This window comes from Pinus tabuliformis, chromosome 4_1 (assembly GCF_031772625.1).
Source record: "Pinus tabuliformis cultivar Carrire ecotype Pingquan chromosome 4_1, CPIR1, whole genome shotgun sequence".
NCBI lineage: Eukaryota > Viridiplantae > Streptophyta > Pinopsida > Pinales > Pinaceae > Pinus > Pinus tabuliformis.
The window spans coordinates 947605028-947618028 of NC_142303.1; positions in this window are offsets into that span (position 1 = coordinate 947605028).

Here is a 13001-nt window from a genome sequence, read left to right on the forward strand (position 1 = left end):
TGGCCCTGATCTCTTTAATCACACCGTCTTGCAGTGTGTGAAGGTATTCACTAGGGAGCGCGACCAAGTTCAGACCAATGTTCCTCAAAGCGCTAACAGTGGCCTTGTCAGCATCCGCTTCCACACTCAGAGCTTCATCAGGTAGTGTGACTACCCAGAGATCCAAGGATTTGTTGGAAAAATAATACTGAGAGGGGGGTGAATCAGTATTATTAAATTCTTTTCACTATACCTTCCATATTTATAATTTAATTTATTCTTCAGATGTTGATCATTAATTTGTATGTCAGTACCATATAATAATGAACAGGAACAAGAAAAACAGATAATCACACCAAAGAACACCAGATATAAGGTGGAAACCCAATGTGGGTGAAAACCACCTGCTGCAATATGTCTCTATCTTCTTTCAATTAGAAACTTCTTTTTACAATGATTCTGTACTGGTGCAGTCCTTTACCAGTACGCAGGCTGCAACCTGCAGAGAGCTACAACCCTCTCTCATTTTCCAGACTCTCCTGGAAGGGAGCTACAACCCCCTTAGCTCTTGTACTAGCTGAGCTACTAGTACGTAGGTGTTCACCTACTGAAGGCTTCAACCTTCTCTTTTCTGTCAAGGATCACGTTTCATAAATTTTCAGACTGGATCCATGAACATCAAACAAACATCAAGTACATGTGTATCAACCAATCTCCTTTCCACAATCAACTACTGAATCAACCACTATCTTCTCAGAATGCAGAAAACAATACCAGTAACCAGACACCTATTCTGAACCCAGAACACTGCAGTAATAGACAAAAGCAGCTAAAATAAGTTTCAAGAAAAGTCCGCAACTTCACCAATATAAACCTGCGGATATCCGCACTTTGTCTGTGTCGATCCTGCGGACCTCCACACCTGCACCTGTCGCTGAACTGCGCACCGCCGCACCTGAACCCGTGTCTGAACTGCGCACCTCCGCACTGAACCCGTGTCTAAACTATGCACCTCCACACCTTTTCCTTGATAGACCTGCGGATCTCCGCACTTTCTCCTTCACTGGCCTGCGGACCTCCGCACCTGCACCGTGTCGCACCTGCGGTCCTGTGGTTATAGAGTTTTTCAGCCTTCAAGTATACCCCAGACTATCAGATTTACAGATCTGATCATGCGCCAAGGAGATCTCGACCCATCAGTAGATCCGCCTTATAAAGCTTAGGTTTCTCCTTGATTCAGATCCAGCTATCACTCACCAACCGATCACTAGAATTTCAGATCTTGCTCACTTTTAGATATTCAATTCATGAGTGCTTAGCCAAATGATCTCCTTTCCTTTTTATAGACAAGCCCTTACTCAAACCATGGATCAAAACCATAGAAAGCCAATACAAGGGACCCAAAACCGGGGTTCAATACTTTAGAAACAAAACCACGAACCAAAACCATAGGATCAAAAACGTCGGACTAAATACCATGGATCAATCATAAAATTTCCCACGTGCGTGCGCTTCTCTGCATGAAAGTGTGTGAATTTGACGTCTGCACCTTTTGTTCGGAGAACCTGCGGGTATGTTCGCACCTCTTGTTCGGAGTGCCTGTGGGCCCACGGATTTTGTTCGGTGCACCTGCTGGTATCTCATTTTCTATCATTTTGAGAGCCTGAACTGTGATTTTCCACTTGAGTGAGTTGCCATCAAGGACAAAACTTATGCCATAGCGCCACACCTGTGTCATAATGCCAACAATCTCCTGCTTTGGACTTGATGGCAACCCCAAGATCCTCAAAGTCTTTCTCCCCCTTTGTCATCAAGGGTAAAGGGCTATGCTCCCCCTGAGAACATGTTGAAAACTTTGTTCTGTTGTGTTGATCGTGCTCCCCCTGACTGTAGGCCAAATCTGAAAAAAAAAATGATCTTCAAGAAGAACCATAATCCACCATACATCATAAATGACCTTCCTATCACCAAGAGACTCTATACATACATTCATCACTCAACCAAGTGAGGATCATCTAGAAACAACCAAGAACATTATATCATTCATCCCAGGCATAGTGGGGAAACCAAAATAGGCTGTTACATGACCTTGACAAAAGAAATATAAGACATAGAGACAAAACATTAGCAGCATTATTTAGATCAGCATCCATGTTCTTCTTCTGTACTTGCTCCTCCAAGATCTTCTACCATAATGTCAACAATGCATATTTAGAAGAATATATGCTCCCCTTGAACCTATGCCAATTGGTCTCTGAACAATCCATGTACACGTATACCCCATATGAAATTTGCGTACAACAGACAAGATTCAACAGCAAGATGATGCATCAACTACTCCCAGCTTTTGTCTGAGGTATTCAAATGTTTCCCTGGGCAGTGGTTTGGTGAGTATATCAGCGACTTGTTCCTTAGAGGGAACATACTCCAACTTGACCTTTTGTTCAAGCACTTGTTCCTGAAGAAAATGATATTTGATAGGTATATGCTTGGTCTTTGAATGCATGACTGGGTTCTTTGAAATGCTGATTTCACTTGTATTATCACATAGGATGGAGATAGGTGGAGTATAAGTGATTTGAAAATCCTGCAAAGTTTGCATCATCCAAAGAATTTGTGTGCAACAATATGCAGCAGCCACATACTCTGCTTCAGCTCTAGATAATGCTATTGAACTCTATTTCTTGCTAAACCAAGATACTAATCTGGAACCCATAAAGAATGCACCACCACTAGTGCTTTTTCTGTCATCCACACTTCCGGCCCAATCTGCATCTGTATAAGCATGAAGTGTGAGATCTGTATCTCTAGGATACCATAAGCCATAGTTTTGAGTTCCTTGAAGATACTTGAAGATTCTCTTAACTGCCTGAAGATGAGTTTCCTTTGGATTTGCCTGAAATCTTCCAACTATTCCTACTGCATGCATGATGTCTGGTCGGGTACCTGTCAAATAAAGCAGACTTCCAATCATGGATCTATAGTTTGGTTGATGCACTGCTGCTGATTCATCATTTGCACTGAGGCTGCATCCTGTAACCATAGGGGTACATACTGGTTTTGAATCTTCCATGCCATATTTCTTCAAGATCTACTTGAGGTACTTGGTTTGAGATAAAAAGATACCGCCTTCATTTTGTTGGATTTGTAGACCAAGAAAATATGTCAGTTCTCCAAGCAATGACATTTCGAATTCTTTCTGCATTACCAAGGCAAAGTTTTGACTCATAGATTCTTCATTGCTGCCAAAGATAATATCATCTACATACACAACAAGTATTAGCAATTTGTCATTTTCAATTTTTATATAAAGATTGCTATCTGCTGATCCTTTTGAAAAACCTTGTTGATGAAGGTATTTGTCCAAACGATAGTACCAAGCCCTTGGAGCCTATTTAAGACCATAGAGAGCCTTTTTTAGTCTGCATACAAGATTTGGATCATTCCCAAGGATGAAACCATCTGGTTGCTCAATGTACACTTCTTCTTCTAAGTCTCCATTCAGAAAGGCTGATTTCACATCCATTTGAAATACTTTGAACTTCTGAAAGCTAGAGAGAGCAAGGAACATTCTGATGGCCTCAAGTCTAGCAACGGGAGCAAAAGTTTCTTCAAAGTCTATTCCTTCTTGTTGAGCATACCCTTTACAAACAAGTCTGGCCTTGTTTCTAATCACTTCCCCATTTTCATTCAACCTGTTTTTGGTCCCTATGACATTCTTATCTTTTGGTCTAGGAACCAACTCCCAAGTGTTATTCTTTTCGATCTACTCAAGTTCTTCATCCATTGCCTTGACCCAGCGTTCATCTTTGCATGCCTCTTTTATAGTTTGTGGTTCAGTGGAGGAGAGCAATGCCAAATAGCTTGAGGCTTCTGCAATTTTTCTTCTTGTTTGTATACCGGCCTCTTTCTGCCCCAGAATTTGAGTTTCTGGATGATTCTTTTGAACGTATCTAGATGGAGTCTTCTCTTCTATCCTTATCTGTTCCTCTGGTGCCTCTTGAGCTTCTTCTTCATTATAGGTCTAATTTGATGTTGAAGGATAGTCCTCATCATCTTCGAAATTTTCGGAATTTACTTGCCTAGGAATGTTTCCTTCTTCATCAACTACTACATCAATGCTGTCAACAATTCTTCCAAGCCTTTTATTGTAACACTTGTATGCTTTGCTGTGGGGAGAGTAACCAAGGAGAATGCCTTCATCTGCTCTAGGTTCAAACTTGCCAAGATTTTCATCAGTATTTTTGATGTAGCATTTACTTCCAAAAATTTTGAAGTATTTTACCGAAGGAGTCTTACCATACCATAGTTCGTGAGAAGTCTGAATGCTGTTCACCCGGACATTTTTCTTGTTGAGAATAACAACTGCAGTAAATGCAGCTTCGCCCCAGAAAGTTGCGGGAGTTCCAGACTCATCCATCATAGCACGAGCCATTTGTTGAACTGTTATGTTCATCCTTTCCACTACTCCATTTTGCTGAGGAGTCCTTGCAGTAGAGAATTCTCTTCTTATTCCATGTTCTTCACAAAAATCGAAAAATTCATTTGAGGTAAACTCCCCACCTCTATTGGACCTGAGGCATTTAATTTTTTGATCTGATTCGTTTTCTGTAGAAATTTTGAATAATAAACACATATTCAACAGAGATTATCCTGATCATGCACTATTGCAGAATACATGCACAATACATAAGCTCCTCTACGTTGATCAACAATTTACAGAAGCAGAAACAATAATATGCACACATAGAAGCATCAATCACACATATCAACACAGTATTTTCCGGGGGAAAGCATCTCGCTAAAAACCCCAACTATCTGTATATTATATTGATTGAGAACATGTAACAATACATAGTACAATACTCCTCACAAGTATCCAGCACTATCTCCACCTATTACACACAATACAGCTTAGATCTGATCTCCAAATCTCCTTCACTGCTTTCCTGCTTCCACTGCACAATACCTGCTGAGAATGAATGAGAATGGCTGATCCAAACTCCTATTTACCTTGTGAAAATCACCCACACTGTAAATCACGTGAGCACAAGCTATATTTCACTTGGTATTGGCCCACATTATGTAGAGATCATTGGCATAACTCAATCCCATGCATGTGCACAATCTCATGCATAACTGATAGCAATCTCAACCTCTAACAGCTGTCTCCACTGAACTATACATGCACTGAGTTAACTGATGTATTCTTCAGTTGCATTATGAGTTAATAATTAGTGAATTAATTAATAACTAATTCACATTAGTGAATTAATTAATAACTAATTCACACAACTCATCACTTAGTCTATTGATCAGTTAGACTAAATACAACTAGTTCAACTAAGTCAAACTGAACACAACTCCATTAACTGCTCATCCAACTCCACAGAACTCAACCACATGAGTTCTAATTGATGTCCTGCATGCAATAGCTCAACTGACCCACAAAGAAAGCGTATTTCCTTCTGACAGCTGCATGTGCCACATATGTAGCTCAAACTGAAGTGCTCCAAGAGAGTAAGATAAAGTTTATAGTCTAAATATTATTATGAGACAATAATATTTGACTTTTCTATTTTTGACAGCCAGTCTAAAAATAGACTTTGATCACTCCTACTGTGATCCAAAAATAGACTTTACGCCATACTTGGCCTGCGGGCCCACTTAGTGAAGGAGACTCCTTCCCACTAAGCTCCATCATCTTGTTGCATTCTCAACAAGCATTTCTTGTTGCACACTTTTCAACATTTTCAACCAAGGCTTTAAAAGATTTGAACTTTTTGAAGGCTTCGTCTTTGTGCTTCATAAGTCCTATCCAACACATCCTAGAAAAGTCGTCAATGAATAATATAAAGTAGTCTTCTCCTCGAGGTGACCTTTTCCTAGATGGACCACATACATCAGTATGGACTAGTTCAAGTGGCCTGCTAGCTGATCCTTCCTTCTCAGGGAAGTTAGTTCTGGTTTGCTTACCAAACTGACATGATTTTCATATTGTATTGTCTGGAATTTTGATGTCTGGAAGACCACGAACTGCCTGGTATTTGCATGCTTTCCTTATCTGTGAGAAGTTTAGATGCCCCAATCTCTTGTACCATAGCCAGTGTTCATCATTCTTGCTAAGATAGCATTGATGTTGTCCTTCTTTGAATATGTATAAATTATTTGGAGTTCTTATGCCTTTGATCACTGTTTTTCCTGTATCATGATCACGAACACTACATCCATTTGATCGAAATATTACCTCAGTTCCTTGATCGCACATCTGACTAACACTCAATAGATTATGCTTTAAGCCATCAACATACATGACATTTCCAGCTTTGACCTTTTCCTTTAACTGAACATAACCTTTACCTTTTATGAGTGCAGGGGCGTCATTTCCAAAAGAGACCTTCTTCTCCTTCTCTAAGGCACTATATGACTGAATTTTTTCTTTATCTCCCATCATATGTTTCGAACATCCACTGTCGATGTACCATTGATTTGCTTGCCCTTCCGCATATAAAGCTATACCACATCTCTCTGGTTTTGGTTCCTTCATTCTCCATGTTTTGGCACTTGAGGCTTGCTCCTTCTGAGTTGTTTGCTGAAACCTGCTCCTGCATTCAGAATCCTCATGACCGAAATCGTTACAAATAGAACATTCTATTTCATTTTCAAGAGCAAAAAAGTTATTATAGGTTCTTTTCATGATCCTAGTCATACTCCTCTGTTTCTGAGCTTCTCTAGTCATGATTGTCTTATAGGCAACACATTGAGCTGCTTTGTGACCAAAGTTATGACAAGAGAAACATTGGCCAATGAAGAAACTCCTATGATTATCAAATCTACTAGCCAAATGATTGTAGTTTCTATTGACATCCATTCTTGAGGCAAATTGAGAAGGTTTTACCTGAGGCTGGTTGTAGCTTCTGTTTGTCCTTAAAGTAGATTGCCCCCGATTTACCTGGTAGTCTTTGTTCATTCTTGAGGTAAATTGTCCCTGATTTACCTGGTGATTTCTATTAGGCCTTTGCTCGCTCCTCCTTGCTGCATCAAGATAACTTTTGGAGGTGGATGGTTTCTGCGCTTGAGATGCTTCTTCATTATATCCCAGACCTGTCTTGATTAGTGGAGAACGCTGCACATTGATAATCTCATCTAGAGTTTCAGATCCTTTAACAAATCTAAGATTAAGAGCTTTTGTTTTCTCAATCTCTTTTCTAAGACCCACAATTTCACATTCTAACTTTTCATGATGTTTTTCCCTTTCAGCCAGTTGGAATTGCAGAGTATCAATAATCATATTTTTCTCTTCTAAACAAATTTTGAGTTTAGAAATCTCTTCATACAGACCTTCTTCATCTATAGCATCCATGAAATCATCATCTTTAAAAGCCATTAAAAGTCTATAATCATTACCTTGTTCATCTTCATCACTATTTGAAAGTCCATCACTGTCTTCATGAGTGTAATAGCTTTTCTTATTTACATTATGTTTCTTGTTCCATCTAACAGGTTCCTTACCTTTGTCAAGCTTATCTTTATGAGGACACTTTTCAGCATAGTGACCGACTCTTCCACAAGCAAAGCATTTGAAAGGTAAATTACCTCCGAATCTTCCAGCACCCCGTTGAAGGTTCTTGACAAAATTTGATTCTTCCTCTTCTTCTGATATATGTCCTGACTCATAGTAATCTCCTTTGCTTGAAGCCTTGAATGCAGCTTCTCTCCTGTATGATGGTCCTCCTTTCCTCATTTCGTAAGCAGTTAAAATTCCATGCAGCTGTAACATGGTAAGGTTTTGTAGATTCTGTTTTTCTTCTATTGCAAAAACTTTTGATTCAAACTTAGAGGACAAAGATCTTAGGACCTTTTCAACCACAACAACCTCTTCTATTTCTTCACCCAAGTTTTTCATAAAATTAACAATCTCATCTATACGTAGGAAATAGTTAGCCACACTTTCATCATTGTACATTCTGAGATTTTCATACTGAATTCAGAGGGTTTGCAGTTTTGCTCGTTTTACCTGTTCATCTCCTTCATAGCTCAAAACGATCTTATCCCATATTTCTTTTGCAGATTTGTACTACATAACCTTGATGAATTCTGATTGAGATAGACATCCTAATAGAGTATTGACAGCCTTTGCATTTGTTTCATATTGCTTCTTACCATCCGGATCTGTAGGCGTTGCTGAAGGAAAAGTCTACCCTGTATCTATGATATCCCAGACTTCTGTACCAAGAGATTGAAGATAGGCTGTGACTCTTACCTTCCAATAGATGAAGTTGGTCCCATCAAAAATTGGTGGCCTAATCGATGCTTCTCTCTCATAGTTGCTCATGATGATAGATCTTCCTTCAAGCGATCAAGCTTCTTATGAAGGACCTACTCTAATACCAATTGTTGGAAAAATAATACTGAGAGGGGGGTGAATCAGTATTATTAAATTCTTTTCACTATACCTTCCAGATTTATAATTTAATTTATTCTTCAGATGTTGATCATTAATTTGTATGTCAGTACCATATAATAATGAACAGGAACAAGAAAAACAGATAATCACACCAAAGAACACCAGATATAAGGTGGAAACCCAATGTGGGTGAAAACCACCTGCTGCAATATGTCTCTATCTTCTTCCAATTAGAAACTTCTTTTTACAATGATTCTGTACTGGTGCAATCCTTTACCAGTACGCAGGCTGCAACCTGTAGAGAGCTACAACCCTCTCTCGTTTTCCAGACTCTCCTGGAAGGGAGCTACAACCCCCTTAGCTCTTGTACTAGCTGAGCTACTAGTACGTAGGTGTTCACCTACTGAAGGCTTCAACCTTCTCTTTTCTTACAGGGACCATGTTTCATAAATTTTCAGACTGGATCCATGAACATCAAACAAACATCAATTACATGTGTATCAACCAATCTCCTTTCCACAATCAACTACTAAATCAACCACTATCTTCTCAGAATGCAGAAAACAATACAAGTAACCAGACACCTATTCTGAACCAAGAACACTGCAGTAATAGACAAAAGCAGCTAAAATAAGTTTCAAGAAAAGTCCGCAACTTCACCAATATAAACCTGCGGATATCTGCACTTTGTCTGTGTCAATCCTGCGGACCTCCGCACCTACACCTGTCGCTGAACTGCGCACCGCTACACCTGAACCCATGTCTGAACTGCGCACCTCTGCACTGAACCCATGTCTGAACTGCGCACCTCCGCACTGAACCCGTGTCTAAACTGTGCACCTCCGCACCTTTTCCTTGATAGACCTGCGGATCTCCGCACTTTCTCCTTCACTAGCCTGCAGACCTCCGCACCTACACCATGTCGCACCTGCGGTCCTATGGTTATAGAGTTTTTTAGCCTTCAAGTATACCCCAGACTATCAGATTTACAGATCTGATCATGCGCCAAGGAGATCTTGACCCATCAGTAGATCCGCCTTATAAAGCTCAGGTTTCTCCTTGATTCAGATCCAGCTATCACTCACCAACCGATCACCAGAATTTCAGATCTTGCTCACTTTTAGATATTCAATTCATGAGTGCTCAGCCAAATGATCTCCTTTCCTTTTTATAGACAAGCCCTTACTCAAACCATGGATCAAAACCATAGAAATCCAATACAAGGGACCCAAAACCGGGGTTCAATACTTTAGAAACAAAACCACGGACCAAAACCATAGGATCAAAAACATCAGACTAAATACCATGGATCAATCATAAAATTTCCCACGTGTGTGCGCTTCTCTGCATGAAAGTGTGTGAATTTGGTGTCTGCACCTTTTGTTCGGAGAACCTGCGGGTATGTCCGCACCTCTTGTTCGGAGCACCTGCGGGCCCGCGGCTTTTTTTCGGCGCACCTGTGGGTATCTCATTTTCTATCATTTTGAGAGCCTGAACTGTGATTTTCCACTTGAGTAAGTTGCCATCAAGGACAACACTTATGCCATAGTGCCACACTTGTGTCATAATGCCAACAGGATTGAACCAACTCCAATGCTTGAGTTGTCCCCAACGCTCAACTGATTGATGTCGCACTGCTTTTCCCTACACCTACCTGCAGTCCAGTTGTTTGGATCTGCAGCTTGCACAAACCCATCTAAATGGCACTTAGTGCCTACTTCTGCTACTACTCCTATTGCAGTAGTTTTTTGGTCGTATCCCTTACCTTGTCACCAATATCATCGAAGTCGCCCTCCGTCAAGGTGATAGGGTCTAGCGATGACTTGGAGGCCTTGGTATTTTTGTGTGGTCCTTCCTTTTCCTATTCCCTATTCCATTTCACCTGGAAGGGAGTGCTCTCCTAATCGTTGCCACGCTATTCTAATTGCTCTTCTTCCTCTATCTGTGGTGAAGGGGATTTCTGGCTCCTGTCAGAACTGTGCTCTTCCTACTCTGCTTGTTCTTTTGTGATGCGCTCTGTTATGAAACCAGCTCACAAAAAGATAGAAAAGAGAGATCCACGACTTAGAATTCAGCCTCTTCGAGGGGGCAACCTCCTTTACATTACATAAATGAACAATTCTTGGATGATACAAATGAAAATACCTCCTTTCTATATATAGGAGTCTAAGTGGTCCCAATACAATCAGAGCCTACATAACAATAATATTGTAGGGCACAACAATAACAATAGTGGGCTTCTATGTGGCACAATAGTAACAATATGGGCACTACATGGGTACATCAATATAAATAAGGGGTATAACTACAATAGTAATGGGGTAATCACTAGTATTATAGGGACCCAACATGCCCCTCTCCTTCAAAAAAGTGTTGTCCTCAACGCTTGAGTAGTTCAGGATACTTCTGCATAAAATTCTCGTCCTCCCATGTGGAATCTTCAGCGGATAAGTTCTTCCACTTGATAAGGTACTCTGAAATTGATCGATTTCGTAGCTGTCGAGTTCTTGTTTCTATAACTGCTTCCGGTTCCAATATAATTTTTCCTTCTTCGTCAAGTTCTGGCAATATTGTTTGAACTGGGAGCTTGTCGCCTATAACCTTCTTTAAGCATGAAACATGGAAAACTGGGTGCAATCGAGAAGCTGCAGGAAGCTCCAATTTGTATGCCATAGTACCAATCTTTTGCAACACCTTGTACGGACCATAATACTTTGGTGATAATTTATTATCCTTCTTAGCTTGCTTGAGGGACATTTTCTTATATGGTTGTAGCCGTAGGAATACCCAATCACCTACATCAAAACTTCTTTCACTGCGATGTTGATCTGCCTGTTGTTTCATTCTATTCTGTGCCAACACAAGGTTATCCTTTAAGAGTTGGAGGACTTGTTGTTGATGTTCGATGTGATGTTCCACTGCCTGAACCTTAGAATTTTCTCTTAAATATGATGTGATGGATGGTGGTTGATACCCATAAAGTGCCATAAATGGGGTCATTTTTGTTGCTGTATGAAAGGAAGTGTTATACCACCATTCAGCCAGAGGCAACCATTTGACCCATTGTGTCTGTTTATCAGATACAAAGCAACGAAGATATCCTTCCAAACATTTGTTTACTATCTCAGTTTGCCCATCAGATTGAGGATGATAAGATGAGCTATGAGCTAACTGAGTACCAAGACAAGAAAATAATTCTGTCCAAAAATTTCCAGTGAAAATGGGATCTCTGTCACTTACAATAATCTTTGGGTTTCCATGTAGCTTTTGAATTGTTTCCATAAATGCAGTAGAAACTGTACTGGCTTTAAATGGATGTGATAATGCACAAAAGTGTGCATACTTGGTAAGTCTGTCAACTACCACCATGATGACACTCTTTCCCTCAGACTTGGGTAAACCTGTGATAAAATCCATTGAAACCTCCTCCCAACGTTGGCTTGGAATGGATAAAGGTTGTAATAGACCCGGTGTCTTAATTGTTTCAACTTTATTTTGCTGGCAAACCAAACATTCTGCCACAAACTTTTGAATATCTGATTTAAGGCCATCCCAAAAAAATTCCTTCTTAACCCTGTGGTAAGTTTTTAAAAATCCTGAGTGCCCTCCTAAGGGAGAAGTGTGCAATTCCATAAGAATCTTTTGTTTTAGCTGGGAATTCTTACAGAGGTATAAGCGATCTTTGTACCATAACGAATCATTTTTCCAGCTAAATGTATCAGACGTACTGGAATCTTGTTGTAGCTTTCGAATAAGTGCCCACACTTCTTCGTCATTCTTCCATTCCTCCCTTGCTTCATTTATCCAATCTGGTTGGATAATAGAAATAGCGCACAACAATGCTTCCACATCCTCATCCTTTCTTGAGAGTGCATCTGCCACCACATTTTGCTTCCCTTTTTGTAGATGATTTCAAAGTCATAACCCAACATCTTTGTGACCCACTTTTGTTGCTCTTCAGAGGATAATCTTTGTTCTAAAAAGTATTTAAGGCTATCATGATCTGTTTTTACCTTGAAGTGTCTTCCCATTAGGTAGGGTCGCCATTTCTTAAGTGCATGGAGTATTGCCAACATTTCCTTCTCATAAATAGCTTTTCTTAAAAACTTTCCCTTGATTGGACGACTTTCAAAAGCAATGGGTCTTTCATCTTGCATTAGAACAGCACCAATTCCATTTCCTGAAGCATCACATTCCACAATAAAGGTTTTTGTGAAGTCCGGTGTAGCTAAGACCGGTGCTTGGCACATTGCCTCTTTAAGATGTTCAAAGGCCTTTGTTGCTTCCGGAGTCCATGAAAATGCATCTTTCTTCAATAATGTTGTTAGAGGTGCTGCTATTCTCCCATAATTCTTAACAAACTTGCGATAATACCCTGTCAACCCAAGAAATCCTCGCAAATGCTTTATGGATGTGGGGATTTTCCATTCCTTAATGGCTTTAATTTTGCTAGGGTCTACCTTAACTCCTTCATGAGATACAATATGACCCAAATATTCCACCTCCTGGACTCCAAAGAAACATTTGGATCTTTTGGCATATAATTGTTTCTCCTCCAATAGTTGTAGCACCCTGTCAACATGTTCAACATGATCCTTCCAAGACTTGCTGTAGA